This window comes from Lepidochelys olivacea (assembly GCF_965140295.1).
Source record: "Lepidochelys olivacea isolate rLepOli2 genome assembly, chromosome: 5".
In the NCBI taxonomy this organism is placed as follows: Eukaryota; Metazoa; Chordata; order Testudines; family Cheloniidae; genus Lepidochelys; species Lepidochelys olivacea.
Genome location: NC_140415.1, coordinates 107,145,514 through 107,168,833, shown reverse-complemented (window position 1 = coordinate 107,168,833; position 23,320 = coordinate 107,145,514). Strand labels below are relative to the sequence as shown.

The window sequence follows — 23,320 nt, the reverse complement described above, 5'->3', positions numbered from 1 at the left end:
GGAAGGGGAAAAAGGGTTTTGAGAGCAAATGACTTCATTAAAGCCTGGTGAAATTACATTTCAAATAAATAGAAGTTGCAGGTGCCCCACACCTCTTTGAATTTGGACTTCACTTCCCATACAATAATATTAATACTCTCTTGGTTATACATAAAAAATAGTGTGACTACTCTCCCTAAGTTTATAACACTTACCTTGAGTGTAGAATGAATTTGATGAGAATTTACACTATGAAGGAAAAAGAGAGAGACAAATTTAATGTTTGTCTAAAAAATCAGTTTAATCTAATCTGGAACAACTAACACACCTTACTCGTAATCATATGGTTATTGCATAGTGTTACTACAGAGGAGAATTAAGGTTATTTTGGTATCCTAACTGAATTTCCATACTTCATCATCTTTGGATTTACTTTACATTTAAATTTAACATTGAATTTCCTGGGGCTATGATGATTTGGTTTTGGATAATCACAACATCACTGTATGTATTTGGCCATAAATTATTGATATGTGCTCTCATACTTAACTCCACTTTAACGTGAATTTTGTCTGGAATTAAATTTCTGCTTCATTCTTTATGAAAATACTATTAGAATGTAACATAACAATGTAATTCTCTAAGCTAGTTCCACAGTAGCTGGAAGGTTACAGCCTTGTCAGACTCATAGTGACTCTTTGACCAATATTTCTTTATTGCGTTTTGGTGACTAGCTGTATATCATTAACCATTCTGCTTCCCTGGCCTTATTACCACATACATTTCCTTTTATTAACTGCATACCCTAGAAATAGAGAACACTGATGGATAAACATGTACATGTTTTTAAGATAGCTGTGATTTTTTTCTGAACATTGCCTACATGCCCTCATAATTAGCATAGCATACAATCTCACCATAAAGCTGTTCTTTCAAGATAGTGCGTTTGTGAGATGATGCACTGTATGTTTTAATAGAATTGGGAGCTAAGATATGATAAAGTGGTGGGATGGTTTGGTTTTGTTGTTTAAACCAGAGAGGTATCTTCTAGCAGATAATATATAATGAAATTGCTATGAATTGTTGTATTTAAAATATTTATATCTGGTGAACGGTGTATGTAGTTTTCAAATTTTTATCTTTACTTATGTTTCTTTCGTTCCTTCCGTTCCTCTTCATTCAGAGTGCTGTGAAAAAGCTGTGATCTTCTAGTTATTTAATCAAAATAAATTTTTAAAATGAAAAATAAATATTTTATGCATTGTTTTACATTTCACCTTGTATTATATTTGTATTCATTTAGAAACATATTGGAATCTATTGCTGTGGCATCTAGGATTTTTCAAATCAGCAAAACCCAGCAACAAATAAATATTTGCCTTTCAGTTTTAAAAATCAATAGATCAGTTGTCTGTAGTTGTGCAGACTCTGTACTCTCTACTAGTTAGAGGTAAGATGAGCAATGGAAAAACAATGATCAGTAGTGTAAGACCTAATGCAAATGCAACTTTAAGCTCAGTTTCTACAAATGGTACCCTGTTCTAATGTAGTGTGGTCTAAATCTTATTTTATTTTCCACTGTTGGATGTTGTGATTTGGTACATTTCAAAGCCAATGTTTAGAAATAACCTTAAGTTACCACTGGACTCTTTGTTGTTTTTGTGGATATAGACTAATACAGCTACCCCCTGATATTTGAGCGTTTAGAAATGCTTATCTTAATTGAATATATCCTTTAATTAATTGAACTGTTATAAATGAATATAATACTTAATATATTTCATAATAGACACATCAAATAAAATAAAGTATAGATGGCCCCATTCACCTATACACATGCTGTATTAAAAATTTAGGAGTTAGCCAGAGTCGGATACTTTATGCATCAGTCCTTTGTGTGTTTTCTGATGAACCCTTAATGTGACAGGCAAAGATAACATAATGAATTGTCATATGCTTGGAAGACCATGAAAAAAATGACTGACACAATATTTTTTCCAGGTGGAATAAAAGGAAGCTGCTCTCCTGGCCCTTGATAATCGAGTTAAGTGTTTGACTGACAGAATGTTGGTGCCAGCATTGGAAGAATTGATCAGCCTCAACTCCAGGTAGGCAAAATTACAAATCTGGAGGTTTGTTTAAGACTTAATTTACACAGTTTTCTGATTTCTAACAACAAAACAGAATTAAAAATTCAGTTCATAATGCAGTGGTGGAAAATACCTTTATCTGTGCTGGTAATTCAGAGGTTCTGTTTTAAACTGCATAAAGATATCTTTGAAACAAAATGTTCTTGCACCATTATATAAATCTCTTTTCAGAAAATTTGTGACACTGCCTTCTGATAGGTAAACATAAGTACTCAGCTAAGACAGTGCCTAATTATTTAAAAAAAATAAAGTATGAAAACATTTAAACATAAACATTTATGGATACGTTTCAGAGTAGCAGCAGTGTTAGTCTGTATCCGCAAAAAGAAAAGGAGTACTTGTGGAACCTTAGAGACTAACAAATTTATCTGAGCATAAGCTTTCGTGAGCTACAGCTCACTTCATCGAATGCATTCAGTGGAAAATACAGTGGGAAGATTTTATATACACAGAGAACATGAAACAATGGGTGTTACCTTACACACTGTAATGAGAGTGATCGGGTAAGGTGAGCTATTACCAGCAGGAGAAGGGGAAAAGAAAAAAAAAAACCTTTTGTAATCAAGGTGGGCCATTTCCAGCGGTTGACAAGAATGTGTGAGGAACAGTGGGGGGAGGAGGGGAATAAACACGGGGAAATAGTTTTACTTTGTGTAATGACACATCCACTCCCAGTCTTTATTCAAGCCTAATTTAATGATATCCAGTTTGCAAATTAATTCCAATTCAGCAGTCTCTCATTGGAGTCTGGTTTTGAAGTTTTTTTGGTTGAAGAATTGCCACTTTTGGGTCTGTAATCGAGTGACCAGAGAGATCGAAGTGTTCTCCAACTGGTTTTTGAATCAGACGCCAATGGACACACACATTATTTTGGTTAATTTCAGCCTAATTTAAAAATCCTTTTACTTCCTTGGAAAGGAATTCAAAAAGAAAGTTTTATTATTGATGGAAGTCCACATCTTGCTAAAAAATTGGGGGGAAATGAACCAACTCTACCATTTTGAAGTGATGTCACCAAAATACTAAGAAACATTGTTATCAACTGAATACAGAGCTAACTTCTGGAATTTTCAAAATTTGGAATCTACAGAGGGATTTGCTTTAATCATAATCCTCCCCAGTGTGAGACAGTCTCGAAATTAATATGGAGCAGTGGCACCTGCTGCTTTCTAAATACATTTTTCAGAGAAGGAGATAATGAGGGAGTTAGTGAGGGAAGGATAAACTGAGACAACTGAGGCCTCCAATGATATCCTATATGAGCCCTCCACAAATCAGTCTTATCAGAAATGGGTACATTGTTACAAATGTTCCTAGCATTGTTAATGCATTTGGGGGGTGGGGAGGGGGAAGACTGTGGAAAAAGGGATGATATTTATGGGAGAGACTCCTAAACAGAAAACAGCACAATAAAAGAATTGCCACACAAAGTTGAGCTCATTTGAGAGGAACAAGAAAGTTTAGGCTTATATCTTAGTGTCACAAATGGAGCGGGGGGAATGGGGAAAAACACCAAAACATTTCCTTTATTTTCTTGAAGCAGTTGGTGGACTTTCAGATTATAAATATTACCATATACTAGGTACTGCTTTCAGCCCACCTTAAATATTGATTTTTCTAATGTTCAGTAAGTGTAAGTTTCACCATATTGTCCAGAGAGTTGGTTGCCAGTAGGAGTTCATAGAAAGAGAAAAATCAGATTAGCCAAAGTAATGGTGGGTAGTTTCTCTCCTTTGTTAATACTCCCTCTAAATCCCTACGGCAATGCAACTTAATGAAATGGCTATAGGATGCCTGGAGGATCTGTTAAAAAGCTGAAGGGTACCAATGGATAAACTTTCCAACTAGATGAAAGAACAGAGAAAAGAAATGTCAGAAGGTGTTCAGATACCATAGTAATGGGTGAAGTAAGAAAACATGAATAGTATAACTGAATCTCGGCACTGAAGATGCTACTGAACATACTCAAAGCTCAGCATGTTTTAATCCTTAACTGGTCAGAGGCTTTTGAAAATATTGCTTGTCAGAAGTGCTTGCAGTTAATCAGTCTAATGGAGGAAGCTGAACTGCAGTCCCTGGTTGATTTAAATCCTGGCTTTCCTGTACCTTGGTGCTGTTTCACCTGACTGTTAAGCATGATGATAGAGTTGACGTGGTGTGTTACATTTTTGCTCCGTAACTGGCCAAGGGAAACTAACCTTAACTCATAATTATGTATGCTGTATGGTAAATAAAAAACAAGTCATCTTTAAAGTGTTTCAAATAAATGCAGGGAAATGTGTTTTTCTGCTCTGAGGTTTTTTTGTCTGGTGGTGCATAGAGAAGAAAGCAACTTAATGAAGTTTGTTCTTGACTTAAATGAAGAGTAGGATTGATTGGTGGAGGTGTTCTTGTTCATTTTTTTTTTAAGTTCTATCCTACTTTGCTACATGTTACACTGTATGGGTCCCCATGAGGTTCTTGACACTAGTTGCGTTTTAAAGTTTCCTTGAGGGCCTTCACAGTCCAGCATCTGACAATTGATATGTCAATGGGGAAGATTCTTCTAGTTATGGTATTGAGTTCATACACCCCATTTCTCTATTATGCAAAAGACCAAGAGGTTTTATTCAGTGTTTCTCTTTAAACAGTCTTCTAACTGCCCATTCTAAAACACCATTATTAACAGATTTTGTATGTTATTAAGCTAATGTCATGAGGTCAGCTGCAGAGATGAGGACTGTTATTGTTACCACAAAGAGATTCTGGTTGTTACATATGAGGGTTTTAGTTGGAAGTGGTATGTTTTATGTAATATTGGTATACACTCTGGAGGTTGGTCATTTCCTGTAATTAGTCGCACCATGAAATTGGAGTCATACTTGTGTTACAGGGTATCAGGTATTTCAAAGGATGTTTTCTCTGTTCTGGTTACATGTTTATATTTAAATTACATGCTCTGTAAAGTCACCTTGGGTTTCTATTAAAATGATATGATCCTGTCCTGGTCTTCAAAACTATATGCATACTGGCAACCTCAAGCTTTAGGGTTACAGTACTTAATTTTGTGAACATAATACTTGAGCCAGCCCTTGCATGGTCTGAGAAGCTGAGGCAGTATCCTAATAATGCCTGGGGAGTGAAGAATCTTTGTATCACCTGACTGAGGTTGGAAAGGAGAGAGCTACAGGAAGAGAGGAGTAAGACTTTTCAAAAAGGTTTAATTGGTTTAATTTTTTCTTGCTTTTGATTACGTGTGGAAAAGTGTCTATCATCCAAGAGTTGCTCATATGGAATATAAAATCATGCTGCATCTTTGAACTTTTAGGGAATGTTGTCCAGCTTTCAGAGACAATTAACCATATTAGCCCTGTGCAGTAGGCGAGTAATAATATACCAGTGTTACAGCTGTGTAAACTGAGGCCCTGAAAGGTACTCTAGGTCACACACAGAGTCATTGGCAGATTTGGAAGCAGAACCCAGAACTCATACCTCCCACTTCTCCGCTCTAATCAAGAGACCACCCATGCACTGGAACACACCTCCCAGACAGCCTCTAAGGGAGACTTAATTCAGGAGAATAAGTATGTAGTAATTCAGAGAGCTAGTTCTCATGAGATTTCAGGAAGAGCAATGCTAAATTATTTAGATATGCTTACCCAATAGAAAAAAAAATACCTCATTTCATACTGGGCAACAGCTTGCACCTTCCTAAGAAATGTGATTTAATTCAATTTAAAGAGAACTACAAAGCTAAATCCAAAATGGAGAGAGCTACAGAGAATGAAATATGAAGGACATTGTACTAAGTTTGTTACAGATACTGTAACCTGCTCCAGACCAGCATTAGAGGCAGTCAGATGCACCTCTTTATTGGTACTTCATGACCACTCTTAAACTGGAATGCTGTAGAATTCCCCCCCCGACACACATACAAGGAAACAAGTTGGGCAGACTAGGTGACAAAATTGCTACAGAATGTGATGCCTCTGATAAAATCTGTGATAAAGAAATGAGGCACATTGAGAACATGGGAATTAATTATACTTGTGCCTAGTCTTACAAGTTTCTTCACAAAAGGTCTTCAGTGAGCAGAACGGAATGAGGGGCATGACAGAATTCTTAGAAAATTTTCCCCACCCCGCCTTTACACTGAAATGGTGTTTACAACGCTTACAAGTGTCTTGGGATATGTCTACACTCAGAAGTTGTTGACAAAACTTTTGTCTTTCACGGGCACTTAAAAAAGCCCCCCGATAAAAGACAAAAGTTTTGTGGATGCAAGTAACAGTGTGAACGTGGTTTTGTCGGCAAAGCCAACGTCACTCGTGGGGCTGGAAGTATTTTGTTGGCAAAAGTGCCAACAAATACCGACAAAAAGCATATACACACGCTGACTTTTAGCGACAAGGCTAAAATCTCGGTGGTGTAGACAAGCCCTTGGAGAGGTAATCTGAGCAAAATTAGAGTAGGGTTATTGTTGTTCATTATTTGGAACAGAGAACTAGAATTAGAGAACTCCCAGTCTAAATAGACAAGAAAAAACAATGGCAAGAGAAAGGAAGTATTCAAATATTTATTTTATAGATTGTCATTTGCTCAGTACCCTAAAGGAATACTGTAACAGAGCTGCCAATTGAACCAACATATCCAGAGTATTAATCCAGTGCTTTATCCTGAATATCTGGTGAGTCTGGGCCTAGATGGCTTCAGAGTCTAATGTTTACAAGCTCCTAGTGGACTCACTTGAGTCTTTCTAACTGAAAGTGTTTTGTATACCCCTTTACCACCCCCGCCCTCCGCCGCTTGCTCTCTCCCACCCTCATTCACTTTCACCGGGCTGGGGCAGAGGGTTGGGGTGCAGGAGGGAGTGTGGGCTCTGGCTGGGGGTGTGGGATGTGGGGTAGGGCTGGGGATGAGGGGTTCAGGATGTGGGAGAGGGCTCTGGGTTCTGGCTGGGAGTGTGGGCTCTGGGGTGGGGCTTGTGATGATGGGTTTGAGGTGCAGGAGGGGGCTGAGGCAGAGGGTTGGGGTGTTGGGGGTTGTGGGCTCCGGGAGGGAGTTTGGATGCAGGAGGGGACTCCAGGCTGGGGCAGCGGGTTTGGGTGTGCAAGGGGGTTAGGAATGTGGGACCCGGTGGTGCTTACTGCTGATCCTAGGAAGTGGCCGCCAGGTCCCTGCAGACCCTAGATGCATGGGTGGCCATGGAGGCTCTGCATGCTGCCCTCACGCCTGCAGGCACCGCCTCCACAGTTCCCATAGGTCCCGGTTCCTGGCCAATGGGAGCTGCACAGATGGCTCTCGGGGTGGGGGGCAGTGGCCAGAGCTTCCCTGGCCACCCATGCTTCTAGAGGCTGCAGGGATCTGGTGACCACTTCCGGGAGCCGCACAGAGCTAGGGCAGGCAGGGAGCTTGCCTTAGTCCCGGACCCTCGCTGCATTGCCAACTGGACTTTTAACGAGCCGCCAAGATCCCTTTTCAACCGGGCGTTCGGTAAAAAACCAGACACCTGGCAACCCTATCAACATTAGACCCTGATCATGCAACTTCCTGTGTTCTGGGGATGAATCATGATAGCGTAGTAAAGAAGGCTGTTATCTGTAGGACTGGTGCCTCATTTGTTGCAGAAGTTGAAAGGTATGAGTTAGGGAATTGCAAGAAGCAAAAGGATGGTCACACTGCTAGCATTCAATTTTTCTGTCCAGGAGAATGGATTTTATACCTGCCGGTGCCAAAGTTCCTATATGACATTAGGCAAGACACTTAAACCAACTTTTCACAGGTGGTCACTGGTTCTATTCTTAAATTTTTGGGTACCTGACTTAAGACCCTGGGGCTTGGTTTATAGAAGTGCACTCACAGCTGCAACTGAAGTCAAAGAAACTGTTCTTTGAACATAAAAAGTTCTAAATAATATGCAAAAAGAAAAGGAGTACTTGTGGCACCTTAGAGACTAACAAATTTATCTGAGCATAAGCTTTTGTGAGCGACAGCTCACTTCATCGGATGCATTCGATGAAGTGAGCTGTAGCTCACGAAAGCTTACGCTCAAATAAATTTGTTAGGGTATGTCTACACTACGGAATTAGGTCGAATTTATAGAAGTCGTTTTTTTAGAAATCGGTTTTATATATTCGAGTGCGTGTGTCCCCACAGAAATGCTCTAAGTGCATTAAGTGCATTAACTCAGCGGAGCGCTTCCACAATACCGAGGCAAGCGTCAGCTTCCGGAGCGTTGCACTGTGGGTAGCTCTCCCACAGTTCCCGCAGTCTCCGCTGCCCATTGGAATTCTGAGTTGAGATCCCAATGCCTGATGGGGCTAAAACATTGTTGCGGGTGGTTCTGGGTACATATCGTCAGGCCCCCATTCCCTCCCTCCCTCCGTGAAAGCAAGGGCAGACAATTGTTTCGCGCCTTTTTTCCTGAATTACCTGTGCAGACGCCATACCACGGCAAGCATGGAGCCCGCTCAGGTAACCATCACCGTGTGTCTCCTGGGTGCTGGCAGACACGGTACTGCATTGCTACACAGTAGCAGCAACCCATTGTCTTCTGGCAGCAGACGGTTCAATACGACTGGTAGCCCATCATCGTCATGTCCGAGGTGCTCCTGGCCACGTCGGCCAGGAGCGCCTGGGCAGACATGGGCGCAGAGACTAAATTTGGAGTGACTTGACCAGGTCATTCTCTTTAGTCCTGCAGTCAGTCCTATTGAACCGTCTTATGGTGAGCAGGCAGATTATACGGATTGCTAGCAGTCGTATTGTACCATCTTCTGCCGGGCAGGCAAGAGATGAGGATGGATAGCAGTCGTATTGCACCATCTTCTGCCGGGCAGGCAAGAGTTGAGGATGGCTAGCAGTCGTATTGCACCATCTTCTGCCGAGCAGCCATGAGATGTGGATGGCATGCAGTCCTTCTGCACTGTCTGCTGCCAGCCAAAGATGTAAAAGATAAATGGAGTGGATCAAAACAAGAAATAGACCAGATTTGTTTTGTACTCATTTGCTTCCCCCCCTCCCCTGTCTAGGGGACTCATCCCTCTAGGTCACACTACAGTCACTCACAGAGAAGGTGCAGCAAGGTAAATTTAGCCAAGTATCAATCAGAGGCCAGACTAACCTCCTTGTTCCAATAAGAACAATAACTTAGGTGCACCATTTCTTACTGGAACCCTCCGTGAAGTCCTGCCTGAAATACTCGTTGATGTAAAGACACCCCCTTTGTTGATTTTAGCTCCCTGAAGCCAACCCTGTAAGCCATGTCGTCAGTCGCCCCTCCCTCCAACAGAGCAACGGCAGACAATCGTTCCGCGCCTTTTTTCTGTGTGGACGCCATACCAAGGCAAGCATGGAGGCTGCTCAGCTCGCTTTGGCAATTAGGAGCACATTAAACACCACACACATTATCCAGCAGTATATACAGCACCAGAACCTGGCAGAGCGATACCGGGCGAGCAGGCGACATCAGCGCAGTCACGTGAGTGATCAGGACATGGACACAGATTTCTCTGAAAGCATGGGCCCTGCCCATGCATGCATTATGGTGCTAATGGGGCAGGTTCATGCTGTGGAACGCCGATTCTGGGCTCGGGAAACAAGCACAGACTGGTGGGACCGCATAGTGTTGCAGGTCTGGGACGATTCCCAGTGGCTGCGAAACTTTCTCATGCGTAAGGGCACTTTCATGGAACTTTGTGACTTGCTTTCCCCTACCCTGAAGCGCATGAATACCAAGATGAGAGCAGCCCTCACAGTTGAGAAGCGAGTGGCGATAGCCCTGTGGAAGCTTGCAACGCCAGACAGCTACCGGTCAGTTGGGAATCAATTTGGAGTGGGCAAATCTACTGTTGGCGCTGCTGTGATGCAAGTAGCCCACGCAATCAAAGATCTGCTGATATCAAGGGTAGTGACCCTGGGAAATGTGCAGGTCATAGTGGATGGCTTTGCTGCAATGGGATTCCCTAACTGTGGTGGGGCCATAGACGGAACCCATATCCCTATCTTGGCACCGGAGCACCAAGCCGCCGAGTACATAAACCGCAAGGGGTACTTTTCAATAGTGCTGCAAGCTCTGGTGGATCACAAGGGACGTTTCACCAACATCAACGTGGGATGGCCGGGAAAGGTACATGACGCTCGCATCTTCAGGAACTCTGGTCTGTTTCAAAAGCTGCAGGAAGGGACTTTATTCCCAGACCAGAAAATAACTGTTGGGGACGTTGAAATGCCTATATGTATCCTTGGGGACCCAGCCTACCCCTTAATGCCATGGCTCATGAAGCCGTACACGGGCAGCCTGGACAGTAGTCAGGAGCTGTTCAACTACAGGCTGAGCAAGTGCAGAATGGTGGTAGAATGTGCATTTGGACGTTTAAAAGCGTGCTGGCGCAGTTTACTGACTCGCTTAGACCTCAGCGAAACCAATATTCCCACTGTTATTACTGCTTGCTGTGTGCTCCACAATATCTGTGAGAGTAAGGGGGAGACGTTTATGGCGGGGTGGGAGGTTGAGGCAAATCGCCTGGCTGCTGGTTATGCGCAGCCGGACACCAGGGCGGTTAGAAGAGCACAGGAGGGCGCGGTACGCATCAGAGAAGCTTTGAAAACCAGTTTCATGACCAGGCTATGGTGTGAAAGTTCTCTTTGTTTCTCCTTGATGAAACCCCCCCACCCCTTGGTTCACTCTACTTCCCTGCAAGCTAACCACCCTCCCCTCCTCCCTTTAATCATTGCTTGCAGAGGCAATAAAGTCATTGTTGCTTCACATTCATGCATTCTTTATTCATTCATCACACAAATAGGGGGACGACTACCAAGGTAGCCCAGGAGGGGTAGAGGAGGAGGGAAGGAAAATGCCACACAGCACTTTAAAAGTTTACAACTTTAAAATTTATTGAATCCCAGCCTTCTTTTTTGGGGGCAATCCTCTGTGGCGGAGTGGCTGGTTGGCCGGTGCCCCCCCCACCGTGTTCTTGGGCGTCTGGATGAGGAGGCTATGGAACTTGGGGAGGAGGGCGGTTGGTTACACAGGGGCTGTAGTGGCAGTCTGTGCTCCAGCTGCCTTTGCTGCAGCTCAGCCATACACTGGAGCATACTGGTTTGGTCCTCCAGCAGCCTCAGCATTGAATCCTGCCTCCTCTCATCACGCTGCCGCCACATTTCAGCTTCAGCCCTGTCTTCAGCCCGCCACTTACTCTCTTCGGCCCACCACTTACTCTCTTCAGCCCGCCACCTCTCCTCCCGTCATTTTGTGCTTTCCTGCACTCTGACATTATTTGCCTCCACGCATTCGTCTGTGCTCTGTCAGTGTGGGAGGACTGCATGAGCTCAGAGAACATTTCATCACGAGTGCGTTTTTTTTCTTTCTAATCTTCACTAGCCTCTGGGAAGGAGAAGATCCTGTGATCATTGAAACACATGCAGCTGGTGGAGAAAAAAAAAGGGACAGCGCTATTTAAAAAGACACATTTTATAAAACAGTGGCTACAGTCTTTCAGGGTAAACCTTGCTGTTAACATTACATACATAGCCATGTGCTTTCGTTACAAGGTTGCATTTTGCCTCCCCCCACCGCGTGGCTACCCCCTCAACCCTCCCCCCTCCGCGTGGCTAACAGCGGGGAACATTTCTGTTCAGCCGCAGGCAAACAGCTCAGCAGGAACGGGCTCCTCTGAATGTGCCCTAAAGAAAAGCACCCTATTTCAACCAGGAGACCATGAATGATATCTCACTCTCCTGAGGATAACACAGAGAGATAAAGAACGGATGTTGTTTGAACGCCAGCAAACATACACTGCAATGCTTTGTTGTACAATGATTCCCGAGTACGTGTTACTGGCCTGGAGTGGTAAAGTATCCTACCATGAAGGACGCAATAAGGCTGCCCTCCTCTGAAACCTTTTGCAAAGGCTTTGGGAGTACATCTAGGAAAACCGCGAATGCCAGGGCAAATTAATCCTTTCACATGCTTGCTTTTAAACCATGTATAATATTTTAAAAGGTACACTCACCGGAGGTCCCTTCTCCGCCTGCCGGGTCCAGGAGGCAGCCTTGGGTGGGTTCGGGGGGTACTGGCTCCAGGTCCAGGGTGAGAAACAGTTCCTAGCTGTCGGGAAAACCGGTTTCTCCGCTTGCTTGCTGTGAGCTATCTACAACCTCATCATCATCATCATCTTCTTCGTCCCCAAAACCTGCTTCTGTGTTGCCTCCATCTCCATTGAAGGAGTCAAACAACACGGCTGGGGTAGTGGTGGCTGAACCCCCTAAAATGGCATGCAGCTTATCATAGAAGCGGCATGTTTGGGGCTCTGACCCGGAGCGGCCGTTCACCCCTCTGGTTTTCTGGTAGGCTTGCCTCAGCTCCTTAAGTTTCATGCGGCACTGCTTCGGATCCCTGTCATGGCCTCTGTCCTTCATGCCCTGGGAGATTTTGACAAAGGTTTTGGCATTTCGAAAACTGGAACGGAGTTCTGATAGCACGGATTCCTCTCCCCATACAGCTATCAGATCCCGTACCTCCCGTTCAGTCCATGCTGGAGCTCTTTTGCGATTCTGGGACTCCATCATGGTCACCTCTGCTGATGAGCTCTGCATGGTCACCTGCAGCTTGCCACGCTGCCCAAACAGGAAATGAGATTCAAAAGTTCGCAGTTCTTTTCCTGTCTACCTGGCCAGTGCATCTGAGTTGAGAGTGCTGTCCAGAGCGGTCACAATGGAGCACTCTGGGATAGCTCCCAGAGGCCAATACCATTGAATTGTGTCCACAGTACCCCAAATTCGACCCGGCAAGGCCGATTTAAGCGCTAATCCACTTGTCAGGGGTGGAGTACGGAAATCGATTTTAAGAGCCCTTTGAGTCGAAATAAAGGGCTTCATCGTGTGGATGGGGGCAGGTTTACATCGATTTAACGCTGCTAAATTCGACCTAAAGTCCTAGTGTAGACCAGGGCTTAGTCTCTAAGGTGCCACAAGTACTCCTTTTCTTTTTGCGAATACAGACTAACACAGCTGCTACTCTGAAACCTAAATAATATGAAGTATTCTGACGAATCAGGTCACAGGTGTCTCAAATTGGGCACCCAAAATTAGTGGATACTTATTAATTTCATTCTCTGCCTCATCTCCCATCAGTAAAATGGGGATAATTTTACCCCTTCACCTCAGAGAGGTTTTGGGAAGAAAGTAATGTTTGTGAAGCACGAGGACACTGAAGTGATAAGTACCATAGAAAAGCTTTTGAGGAAATTAATATCTCAGTCTACAGAGCAGGCGCTGAATAGTGTGTAGTAAATAAGACCTAGGCCACACATTGAACAATGAGGAAAAAGCAAAATACTGAATAGCTGCTCATTAACTGTCTATCCTGAGCACTGAGTGAGGCAGTGGTTCTGTGGAAAAAACAGTATGCGGATGTGGTCATGTAATTAAAGACTCTAGAATAATGAATAAGCACAAGGGGGCCATAACTAAGGTTGCAAATTATGGCATTTCTGAATCTTTGAGTTCTTGACTTTGAAACCCTAATGTTTTTACAGAGGTGGGTTTTTTTTTTGTGTATCATGCACACCCCCACATGTACACCATTTAAAATATTGATGTGTACAAATACAAACCGACAGGCTAAGAGAAGAAGCCACCCAGAACAAGAAAATGCTTTCGGACAAAAGTGAGCCCGGGGAGATAGAGCTGTGTGGAAAACAGACATACTGTTTTATTTCTCAGTTAAATGGTTGCGTTAAAATAATCTCTCTCATCAATATAAAGGTGGCGCATTGTCATGGGTAATAGCAATAGCCTGTGTCGCTGTATGTCCTGGTTTCACACTATATTTCCTGAAGTGTTGTGTGGTAGTATAGTAGTGCCAATCAATAAAGTTCATTTCTGCATCTTTCACCTCCATGGTGGCTGTGTTTCAGTGATGAGTAGAGCCGGGCAAACTTTTTCAGACAAATAGTTGCAGGTCAACGAAAACGCCATTATTTGGCAAATAAACTATGTGTAAATTTGACACTAATTTGCCAAATAGTTTCAGCCAAAAAACTTGGGGCGCTAGATTCACAAAGGGACTTGGTAGTGTTCACAAACAGTTGAAGGAGGAGATTGTGGTGACTCTCCCCTTCCCCCCATCACCTTGAGCCTAATATTTAAGACACTCACCCGATGTGGGAGATGCAGGTTTAACTCTTTCCGCCCTGCCCCACGTAGACCAGGAAATTGAACTTTGCTCTCCCACCTCACAAGAGCATGTCCTAACCAATGGGGTATTCTGGGCCAGATCTCTGTCTTTCCTGTTGAAGCTATTCCACTTATATAAATAATTACGTTCACATTGGAGTGGGGACTTGAACTTGGGCTTTCCCCTCCCAGGTGAGTGACCTAATCACCAGTCTATACTGCCAGTCTTATACTTGCTCTCTCTCGGCCCAACGACTACTCAGGTATTCTATAGAAAGTGGAACAGCTTCAATAGGAGAAACTGAGAGAAAACTCACCCCAGAATACCCCACAGCTCAGTGGTTAAGACACTCTCTCCATAGGTGGGAGAGCTGAGTTCAAATCTTTTCGACACATCTGGCAGAAGGGGGAATTGAATCTGGATCTCTCACATCCTGGATGAATGCACAAACCATTGGGCTAAAACTATATAAGGGAAGTGGAACTTCACTGAGGCATTTGGTTTTTTAATGTTCAGATTAGCTGGTGATGGAATGGGGAAAAGACAGCTGAGACATAAAAATTGGATGTCTTCCTGTGGTGAAGAGCAAGTAGGCCTTAGTGAACAGGTTTCTTTAGGAAGCATGAGATTCCCATTGAATTTGAGTATGACAGATGGGGTACCATCTGTAAAGAAATCTTAGTTGCTATAGATTAGTATTATTGAAAATATGGAATTATTGAACATAAGGAGATTTTAAGGGTATGACAGAAGGAAATTAACTTTTTGTCTCAGAGGTAAGTCAGGAAATTCAGAGGTATAGGAAAAGGTGATGGGGGAAGATAATATTGACCTGTTGAAAATTTTGTGCACAATCCTGAGATAATTGATTATTGGGAGGAGGAAGCCCAAATTCAAGTCCATGATCTAATGAAAATATAATTATTAATATAAGTGGAATAGTTTCAACAGGAGAGAGAGATCTGGTCCAGAATGCCCCCATTGGTTAGGGCATGCTCTTGTAAGGTGAGAGATCTAATATTCAATAAAGTGGGTACATGTTAATAATTCAACTCAGATTGGGGGAAAAGCTAATTTTTGCATAAAACTCCCCTGATGATATATGTAATTCAAAGGAGCATTTGAAATTAATACGGGAAAGGACAGGAGTTGGTCAGCTACCTGCTCAGGAAAACAAAAATGCATGTAATATGTTTATAAATGCAAAATAATGCACATTGGAAAATATCTCAACTATACATACAAAATAATGGGATCTAAATTAGATGGTACCACTCAAGAAATAGATGTTGGTGTCATCATGAATAGTTCTCTGAAAATATCTGTTCAGTGTGCAGTGGCAGTCAAAAATGTTAACTGCATTTTAGGAACCATTAGGAAAGGGATAGCTAATAAGAGAGAAAATATCATAATGCCACTATATCAAGCTATAGTATTCCCACTCCTTGACTACTGCATGCAGTTCTGGTTGCCCCAACTCAAAAAAAGATGAATTAGAATTGGAAAAAGTACAGAGAAGCTTGACAAAAATTATTAGGAAGATGGAACAGCTTCCATATCAGGGGAAATTAAAAAGACTAGGACTGTTCAGCTTGGAAAAGAGAAGAACAAGGGGAATATGACAGCGATCTATAAAATAAAGAATGGTATGGCGAAAGTGAAGAAGGAAGAGTTGTTTTCCCCTTCATAATAACACATGAACCAGTGGTCACCCAATGAAATTAATAGGCAGCAGGGTTAAAAAAAAACAACCAGGGATGTACTTCTTCACATAATGCACAATTAACCTGTGAAACTTGTTGCCAGGGAATGTTGTGAAGGCCAAAAGTATAAACGGGTTCAAAAAAGAATTCATTAAGTTCACGGAGGATAGTTCTATCAGTTGTTATTAGCCAAGATGGGGAGGGATGCATCCCCGTGTTCTGGATGTCCCCAAACCTCCAACTGTCAGAAGCTGGACCTGGATGACAGGGTCACTTGATAAATTGTCCTGTTCTGTTCACTCTATCTGAAGCACCCGGCACTGGCCAGTATCAGAAGACAAGATTCTGGGCTAAGCGGACTGTCGATCTGATCCAGTGGGGCCATTGTTATCTTCTTATTGAATGAAATTGTTACATATAATTTGGGTCTTGGTAGATCCAAACAATAATAAAAGCACTGACCAAGATATTGCACTTGTGCAAAAATTGGAGTTTCTTTGTGAAATACTAGGGTGTCTCTGCATTGGACTCCCTCAGTAATTTGTAATACAAGCTTGCACATGCACATTTCAAAGACCCATAGAACACATCTCTCCAGGATTTAAATGTGAAAGCTCACTGACACTGGGGTCCAAAATTATGAGGTGCTACAGTGTAGAGTCATCAAAGGCTATCTCCTGAAATGTGAGCTTTTATTTGATGTCAAGGATTCGGGACCTAACTAGGTGAGGCATGGTAGTTCTAGACCGAAGTATGCTTTTTTTGGTACTGTTTATCTGATCTTAGTATTCTAAGAAACTAGGTTTCTTTTAAGTCATTTGGATCTGAGTGTGTTTTGGGAACGATTCACTGCAATCCATTCTTAGTGGCCAGGAAAACAAACTTGCCAGCTGATGAAAAACAGATGTGGGGGAATGGAATGTGTAATGATACCCTTAATGGTTAGAACCAGACCCCCAAAACAACAACAACAAATTGTATGATAAAATAGAACAAAAAAAAATCTGAAAACTGACTGAAAACTGGATTTCTAGAACAGTAATTTAGTGGTTGGAGACAGGAATTGGGGTCAGGATGTTTTAATTCTATTCCTGCCTCTGCCAAAGGTCTGTTTGTAATGGGAACTTTGGCAAGTAACTTAAGTCAAAATTTCACTTTTGGGTTCTTTAAGCTATGTATCTACATACACACTTCTGCACTTAATTAAATGGCTTGTTTTGCAGAGATGCCAGACATCAGTGGGCGCTATGATCTTTAAGCACTGGTGGAAAATCAGGCTACTAATAGAGATCCATAGCATAGAATCACAATGCAATGGCATATCAGATTAGACCAATGATTCATCTGGTATGGTATCCTTTCTCCAACTGTATCTAGTTACTTGATGCTTCAGAGGAATTGTCTGTGATGGACAATTATGGAATAACTTTCCCACAGGATACATTTCTTGCCAACTCAGTTAGTGGTTGGCTTATTTTCCTGAGGCATGAACATGTTATGATTTTATCTTGTATTGAATAAATCTATGTATCTATGTATTTTATCTTATCTAATGTAACTGGGGATGTTGTCATTATCCAAATGCAAAGAGTTAATTTATAAATTGTATTATGATTTTAGAGGTATGAATGATTCCAGTGATATTTCCAATGCTTAAACTATGGAAAACCACAGAGCCAGCAACACCTCTAAAAATGAAATTAACTTTTAAACTGGGTCCACTTAACTATCTAGTCCTGCTAAGTTCTTGGATTCAGTGTTGTCTTGTAGTAGTGAGTTCCACAAGCTGATAATGCATTATGTAAAATAATGTTTCCTGAATATGTATTTAAGAACCGAATTTGGGCACCAAAATTTGAAAAATTTGGTCTCATCTTTGCTATATTCCTCAACTGTAGATAAAGAGAAGAAAATCTATTTTGCAGGAGTTTTTTTTAAGGATTACTGTAGACCTGCAAACTGATTTTTAAATGTTAGCTGTTCAGGCAAAAATCTTAACATGAAACTTACTATTCCATCACACATCACAACTGTATTCTCTCACCACTTCTTAGCAAAGATTCTGTAGCAAATTTTAACGTGAGGTCTAATATTAGTAAGTTAATTAAAAAACCAAAAAAACATTCTACTATATATTTAGTAATATTTTAGGGTATTATCATTAATATAATTAAAATTAATCTACTGTTGATACAATGTATGAACTTAGTACATTTGGTGATACATTGCCATTACTTTTTTACTGGTGTCCATTCACTAACTTGCTAGCTAGAAAAGTACAGTATTTCTCAAGGAGTGTCTCAGTCATTGGTGGGAATTATCTGGATTTTATTATATTATTACAGTCCTCTGCCACTTCCCCCAAAATAAGGTGGGAATATTTTCTAAGAATATTTTACTAATTTTTATTGCAACTCTTAAGGGACCTCCTGTCTCTGTAGTAAGTGAAGAAACATCAGACACACCATGTACAATACTTTGTCTTTCGATAAGAGTACTATTCAACTTCCCAAAATTAGGGCTTGTCTACATGATGAATTAGTTAAATTGAACTAAGTCCACTTTACTTCTGAATGAAAGCATCCACACACTGAATTAATGTGCTTTAACAAATGCACTTCAGATTCACACTTTTAGTTAATTTGGCTTAATCTTTGAGTCTCTCCGGATAGACAAGCCCTTACAATGACTGTTGGGGATGGGGACTCCTTAATTATGAAATTCTGGTGACTTAAGACTGTTTGCAAAATAACTTGTTTCAGTTAGCTACCTACCTCAAATGGCACACTAGGATACTATGCGTCTTCCAATCACTCACATCCACCCTATAGATAGCTGTGGGTATTTTGTTGTTGTTGTTTCTTTTGGGGTTTTGGGGGTATTTTTTGTTTTGTTTTTTTTGCTAGGGGAAAAAAAACTCATACCTAATTGTTGCCAATGAAGAATGTAGCCTGATGTCTCATTAAGTTACTCCTTGTTTTTTAATTAAAGGTAAACAGAATTGTTGACAACACACGTTGTTTTCTTTCATGAGCAGTTAGAGCCTGATTATTTGAGGTGTCCTCTAGTGCCGTCAGTTCCCTCTGAAGTCGAGCAGGAGCAAACCCTAACATGAAGGGTGTCAGATGCATAAGATTAAAGAACACAGCCATGTTGAGGCACCATGCCTTGTCATGTATATGTATGCATTTATTTGTATTGCTAGAGACTCCAATCAGATGGCTAGATATGGCTTGCATCTACCCAGGTGCAACCCCTAGAAGGTTCTGTGACTCAGAGACACAACTCTGGATGCAGTTGTCTCCTGGCTCCTTGCTCTGGACTGGTAGTAATTTGCTGCTGTTCACTGTGGCGCTTTCCTCAGGGCAGCCTGGAACCATAAGCCACTGTTACCGCTTTGTCTTAGCAAGAGTGAGCTTTGCTAGAGATTAGATTGTGCACCAGCTCCCTGCCACACCAGTCTGTCTGCTTCACCAGCCAACTCCTTGAAATTCTGCTACACTTTACCTTGCCATGCAGGCAACAATCTGTGTATCCTAGTTCCCTCTAGACATCTCTCTGTAGTGTCCAGTCCCTCTCACTGGACATTCTCAGAAATTATTAAATTTGCTGCCTCCAAAGAGACAGTATAAACATGAGTCAGTTGGTTTAACTGAAGACTCACACTTAATTCAATATAACAGCACTGAGATGGTTTATAGTAAACCTTAAAATAAGTTTATTAACGAAGAACAGAAATGTAAGTGATACTAAGCTGTCGAGGCTGATTCCCCACTCTGGCACTTTGAGTGCAGAAGGTGGGGGCCTCCAAGGATTCTAAAAATTAATACTTGCCACTACAGGTTGGTACTAAACTCCCAAGGTTACAGCTTTTCTCTGACTTTGGATGGGTAGATGCTGCCACCACCCAAGTGCATAGATAACCATGTGAGAACCTAAGAAGGTGCACTTGGGAATTCCTTCCTGTGGGGTAACCTCAAGCCCTTTCACCACCACCCTCTTCCAGGAAAGAGCTGAGAAAGAAAACAAAGGAAATCAGCTGTTGCCACCAGCTAATTAAACAACATATGCGCAAACCTCCTAGTACACTAATCCTGTTCTTAAAAAAGGTAAATTGTATTAAAAACATAAAGAAAGAAAATACATCGGTAACTTAGGCTATAGGTAGATTTAAAAAGAGCAAATATAATAATTAAGCATCAAGAATGGTGTTTCTTGGGGTTAATGGTTACAAGAAAAACGAAACCATTTGGGGGTTAGCACAGAAATAAGAGATAAACCTAATCGTGTCTTTCTAGATATTTCCTGATCTACTTATATATATGGGGTTTCAAATGGAGTCATTCTAGGTATGATCTGGTGATTTTCATACCTGGTTCACAGCTTTTTACAGCATAGCTCCAACCCTGTTCTGCTCTGTCCCCTCTTTCCAGAGAACAACAGACAGACAAAGGGAAAGTTTTCCCCCGATTTTAAAAAGTTCTAGCCCTCCCATTCACTCTTTTGGTCACTCCCTTCCTTTTACCTATAGGCTTTTTTTAACTCTTTACAGGTAAAGCAAGTAGAGAATAACTAACAACAGGGATTTTGTAGCTAACTGGCTGGCTGGATGTCCATAAAAGGGAGCTACTCCCCTGCCCCCCACCACACCATTCATGTATCACATAAGCAGAGATAAGAAAATGGTTACCAACAAAACAAGGAAGCTTTCTAGTGACTGAAACTGAATTTTATCAGGTTACAATCTTTGTCTAAGTTGTTTTCTCACTTACATCAAGTTACCAGCATCTCCAGTCCTCTTAGTCACGGCATTCAACTTTCACAGAATTAGAAGGTGCTGTCCTCATTGTTCCCTAAGGGCTTGGCTACACTTGCATGTTAGAGCGAATTAAAGGAGCCCCGGGTGCACTAGCTCACTACCTGTCCACACTGCAAGGCACGTAGAGCGCTCTGACTCCGCGGCTAGAGTGCTCCTGGTATTCCACCTCGGCGAGTGGATTAACATTTGATGCACCCCCACTGGAGCACCGCGGCACCAGTATGGATTCCCTGGTCCATTATTGTGCTCTGATCGGCCTCCGGAAGTGTCCCACAATGCCTGTTCTAGCCACTCTGGTCGTTACTTTGAACTCTACTGCTCTGTCCTCAGGTGACCAACCCTCAGACCTGCCCTTTAAATTCTCTGGGAATTTTGAAAATCCCCTTCCTGTTTGCTCAGCCAGGCATGGAGTGCTCTCAGCGAATCTTTCCAGGTGACCATGCCTCCACGCACCAGGCAATCCCCAGTATGGAGCAATGGCAAGGTGCTCAACCACATCAGTGTTTGGGAGGAGGAAGCTGTCCAGTCCCAGCTGCACTCCAGCTGTAGGAATTACGATACCTTCGGGCAGATATCAAGGGACATGATGGAAAGGGGCCGTGACCGGTACGCAATGCAGTGCAGGAGCTGCGGAATGCCTACCGCAAAGCCTGCTAGGCAAATTGCTGCTCTGGTGCTGCCCCTGCAACCTGCCGTTTCTACAAAGAGCTGGACGTGATACTTGGGGGCAGTCCCACCTCCACTCCGAGTACCACCATGGACACTTCAGAGCCCAGTTCAACAAGGCAGGAGGAGGAGCAGCAAAGTGGGAGCGAGGGTGCTGAGGCGGAGGAAAACACCCCGGAATCCCTAGATGCGTGCAGCCAGGAGCTGTTCTCAAGCCACGAGGAAGGTATCCAGTTGCGGCTGCCGGTGCTTGGGGAAGGACAAACACCAGAGGAGGTTGCCGGTAAGCGGCTTTTGTTTTGGGAAGGAAGTTATTCGGTGCAGGCTCTTGGGGTGAGGAGGGTTAGGGCTGCATGCATGCCTAGATGAAGAATAGGGCGTTGATGTGCTCTCTCACATCGCGGTAATTGGCCTCAGTGATCTCTTCAGAGGTCTCATCCAGAACTTTGGCAATGTGCTTGTGCAGGTTTCTTGGGAGAGCCACTGTGGTCCTTGTCCCAGTAAGGCTAACTTGTCTGTGCCACTGTGCCGTTAGGGGCAGGAGGACCATTGCTGCACACAGGCAAGCTGCATATTGGCCAGCGGGGATCCGCATTGCAATAGAAGACCCTTCCTTTCTTCCCAGGTCACCCTCCTGAGCAGTGAGAGATCTTCCAGGACAAACTCCTGTGAAAAATATGGGGACAGTATTCAGTATAGGAGCCCCCCTGCCACTGTTGGCTCTCCCCCAGGCACAGAAACCCAGAGGACAGTAAAGCCATGAAACAATCAATCACGCTTGGCCCCGTGCTTACTCACCATTTTGGGGCTCCCGTGGGTTATGTGCACTTTATTTGGGATGGGCAAATTATGCTATTGTGTAGACTGTGCTTGCCCTTAAGTATGGGGGAATCATTGCTCTGTCTGGTGTGAACAATGCTGCCGCTGTTAAGTGTTGCATTTTGCTTTTACAGATGCAACCTTGAGATTTCAGCCGTCTGTGTTATCACTGGCCAAAAGACTCCAAAGAATCAGAAAGAGGCCACATAGAAGCAAGGAAGACATGCTGCATGAAGTAATGCAGCATTCAAGTAATGAAAATTGAAAAGTGCAGGAGTGGCGGGACAGTGAAAGGAGGATCCGCCAGCCGAATGAGGAGCGCCGGCACAAAATCGCGGTGCTCTGGCAGCAAAGCACAGATCGCTGATAAGCATAATGGAGCACCAAACGGACTCTATCCAGACGCTCATAGCCATGCAGGCGGAGCACTACTGCGCACACTCGCACCCCCCCCGCCCCCGCCGACTGCAGCCCTTGTCCCGAAACTCTTTCCCTTGTGTCCCCATGTCACCTCCAACCCACTTTCCCCAACATCTGGGTTCTTACTGCCACCAGCTGCCTCCAACACTTGTAGCTTCACCACCCAGCCCTGAAAACAATGAGCCTTACCCTCTGCACTCAACTCCATCTCCATGCAGTATAGCCATCCTGAAGTGCAGCACTCATTGCACAGCACTCCAGACAGGAAGGCTGAGTATGATAACAGGACATATGCAAATCTGTGATTGTACCGTTCCCCACCCCAACCCCTTGCCCTTTGTTTCCCAAGCAGTTGTGTTTCTTTTCAATAAATGGATTTTTAGGCTTTGAAAACATTCTTTATTATTGCATAAAGTAAAAGATACCTTAGCCCAGGAGAGAAACAGGCACTGGAAGTCAGCATAGCAAACACTGATTCCTACTAACATTGGAACCACTGTACTTCACTCCCGTGCAGGGCACCAGACATTACTGGTGGCTTTCAGCCTCAAATTGCTCCCTCAAGGCATCCCTCATCCTTGAAACTCTGCACTGGGTCGCTCTAATA

At 43.0% G+C, this 23,320-nt stretch overlaps 1 protein-coding gene across 2 annotated transcripts in view; it reads left to right on the top strand.

Annotated features, from left to right (window-relative positions):
• The window catches only part of PTPRD (protein tyrosine phosphatase receptor type D), a 1,732,979-nt gene that overhangs the window by 477,801 nt on the left and 1,231,858 nt on the right, over positions 1-23,320 (top strand). For both annotated transcript variants that reach the window (XM_084628881.1, XM_084628884.1), the window contains one exon: positions 1,981-2,087. The gene's annotated coding sequence lies outside the window, so the exon portion shown is untranslated. The remainder of the gene's footprint in view (positions 1-1,980; positions 2,088-23,320) is intronic.